The sequence below is a fragment of the Gracilinanus agilis genome, chromosome 1 (assembly GCF_016433145.1).
Source record: "Gracilinanus agilis isolate LMUSP501 chromosome 1, AgileGrace, whole genome shotgun sequence".
NCBI lineage: Eukaryota > Metazoa > Chordata > Mammalia > Didelphimorphia > Didelphidae > Gracilinanus > Gracilinanus agilis.
Window position 1 is genome coordinate 578,508,109 of NC_058130.1, and position 3,390 is coordinate 578,511,498.

The following is a 3,390-nucleotide window of genomic DNA, read 5'->3' on the forward strand; positions in this document are numbered from 1 at the left end:
TTTAATCCAGGCTCTCCAACTCAAAATTCATTATACTTTTCATTGTACCACATTGTTTCCATTCAAAAACTCTAATTAAATGATCAATTAAAGAAGATTTTTCTTTTAAGTTTATAAGTATCTTTTTTGGCTTTTTTTTCAATTTTCAATTTATTTATTTTTAAGTATTCTTCCAGGTTACATGATTCATGTACTCTTCTTTCCTCCTTCCTGGAGCTGACAAGCAATTCCTCTGAGTTATACATGTATTATTACTAAATACCTATTTCCATATTATTCATTTTTGTAATAGAGTAGTCCTTTAAAACCAAAACCCCAAATCTTATACCCATATAAACAAGTGATAAATCATATGTTTTCTTCTGCATTTCTACTCCAACATTTCTTTATCTGGACATGGATAGCATTCTTTCTCATAAGTCCTGTGGGATTGTCCTGGATCATTGCATTGCTATTAATTAGTAGCAAAGTCTATTACGTTGGATCACCCCATAATGTTTCAGTTACTGTGTACAATGTTCTCCTGATTCTGCTCATTTCACTGAGCATCAGTTACTAGAGGTCTTCCCAGTTTTTATAGAAAACAAGCAGTTCATCATTCCATATAGCACAATAGTATTCCATCACCATCATATACCCCAATTTGTTCAGCAATTCCCCAATTGATGGACACCCCCTCATTTCCCAATTTTTTGCCATCACAAAAAGTGCAGTTATGAATATTTTTGTACAAACATTTTTAATCTCTTTGGGATACAAACCTAGTAGTGGTATTGCTGAATCAAAGGGCATGCATTCTTTTAGAGCCCTTTGGGCATAATTACAAATTGTCTTCCAGAATGGTTGGATCAATCTACAATGCATTAGTGTCCCAATTTTGCCACATCCCCTCCAACATTTATTATTTTCTTTTACTGTCATATTGTCCAATCTGCTAGGTGTGAGGTGGTACCTCAGAGTTGTTTTGATTTGCATTTCTCTAATGAGGAGGGATTTAGAATACTTTTTCATGTGATTGATAGTTTTTATTTCTTCATCTGAAAAGTGCCAATTAATATCCTTGACCATTTCTCAATTGAGAAATGGCTTGATTTTTTCATAAATTTGAATTAGTTCCTTATATATTTGAGAAATTAGTCCTTTGTCAGAGATTTTTGTTATAAAAATTTTTCCCAGTGTGTTGGTTCCCTTCTAATTTTGGTTGCATTGGTTTTGTGTGTACAAAAAATTTTAATTTAATATAATCAAAATAATTAATTTTACATCTTATAATGTTCTCTGTCTCTTGCTTGGTCTCAAATTATTCCCTTTCCCATAAATCTAATAGGTATACTATTTTATGTTTACCTAATTTGTTTATAATTTCCCTCTTTATATTTGTCATTTACCCATTCTGAATTTATCTTGGTATAGGGTATGAGATGTTCATCTAAAACTAATTTTTCCCATACTGTTTTCTAATTTTCCCAATGGTTTTTATCAAATAGTGAGCCCTTGTTCCAAGAGCTGGGATCTTTGGGTTTACAGAACACTAGCTTGCTGAGGTCATTTACCCCAGTCTATTCCATTGATCCCCCCTTCTATCTCTTAGCCAGTACCATATTGTTTTGATGACCACTGCTTTATAGTACAGTTTAAGATCTGGTACCACTAGGCCTCCATCCTTCACATATTTTTCATTAGTTCTCTTGATCTTGATATTTTTGAAGTTTTGTTCATCCAGAACAATTCAAAAATTTGCATGTCATCCTTGCACAGGAGCTGTGCTAATCTTCTCTGTATCATTCCAATTTTAGTACATGTACTACTGAAATAAGCACTCAAGAAGAATTTTTTAAAGCTATTTGTGTACCCAACATTGTGTTTAGAACCATAGAGAACACAAAAGATCTGGACGACATAGGCCCATGCTTCAAGGAGCTTGTAATATAGAAAAGATTAAACTTTCATATATGAAACAAGATAGCATATTCTTAAGGTAGACTATTTGGTTCAGAATCTAACTGCTGCAGAAGTTTAAAGAAAAAAAAGATTAATATAATTAGTTTCTTAAACCTTGAAGAAAACATTTGAATAATAGAGAGAAAGGTGAAGAGTATTCCAAGTAGAAAGATCAAAATGGCAAAAGAAAAAAAGAACAGAATAAAAAGAACCATAAAGACAATGACTCATATGCTGTCCTCTTGGCCTTACTATTCTCAGTTACATGGAAGGTTAATGTTGGAAACCAGTGGAAAAAGAATCTGGGAAGTTCAAATGGTCCCAGATTGTAAAGGACTTTCAACATCATGTATATGATCAGATAAGCTGGTCCTTGACTAGAAGAATTACAGGAGGAATGTAATATTTCAGGAAGATTATCCTGACATACAAAGGATTAGGACGTTGTTTATAGTCATTCAAAGTTAAGAAAGAAAAAAGTCAGAAGAGGGACTAAAGAGAAAAAGAGTTTTATAGACTTATTGCCTCTTACTAAAATAAGGAAAATGGTTTGAAATAGAATCCCAGGACTACCATAGTAGAAATATTGGCCATATAACTTCTTTAAAGAAATAAACCTTCCCTTCCCTCTTAGAATCAAGTATTAGTTCCAAGGCAGAAAGATGGTAAGAGCTAGGCAGTTGGAGGTAAGTGACTTGCCCAGGATTACACATCTATGAAATGTCTAAAGTCAGATTTGAACCCAGGACCTCCTGTTCCTCAGCCTGGTTCTCTACCCACTGAGCCACCTAGCTACACCACAATATGGCTTCTTATCATGATCATATTAACTTTAAAATGTGTACTTATTGAAATATTAACTAACATTCAGGTTTCTAGAGTTGGAAAGAAACAAAGGAATAGGATATAAATCATGGAATCTCAGGAAGTGGGAGAGATTACAAAGGTAATCTAATCTACACCTCGGACAAGGTTCTCTACTACAACATATGCCACAAGTGGTTATCCGGCTTTTGCTTCATGATCTCTAGAGAGGGCATATCCAATAACTCCAGAGGAAGCCATTCAAATTTGGAAAAACACTAGCCATTATGATTTTTTTCCACCCTGTCATCAAATCTAAATGGACCTCGTTACCATTTCCACACATTGTTCCTGGTTCTATCCCTTGGGGCAGATGATTCCCCAAATCAACAGAGCCAGTCCTCATCTCTCTATTGAGTGCCAGTTCCACATCATCAACTGCTTTCTGGACATCTGTCTCACAGTAGCTGTCCCATCAACATCTCAGACTTAACGTCTAAGACCAAACTGTCTGTTCTCCTTCCTAAATCCACCTCATCTTCTCATTTCTAAAAAAAATTCTTTTTTATTTAAATATTTTATTGATTTTTTTTGCTACATTAAAATACCCAGATAATACCTTCCCTCTTCTCCCCCCATTAGAGA

General features: G+C 34.3%; 1 non-coding gene across 1 annotated transcript; it reads right to left on the reverse strand.

Annotated features, from left to right (window-relative positions):
• Positions 1-1,713: 1,713 nt before the first annotated feature.
• LOC123232693 lies at positions 1,714-1,820 on the reverse strand. The gene has a single exon (XR_006505219.1). It is a non-coding gene; the product is annotated as a U6 spliceosomal RNA (small nuclear RNA).
• Between the last annotated feature and the right edge of the window lie 1,570 nt (positions 1,821-3,390).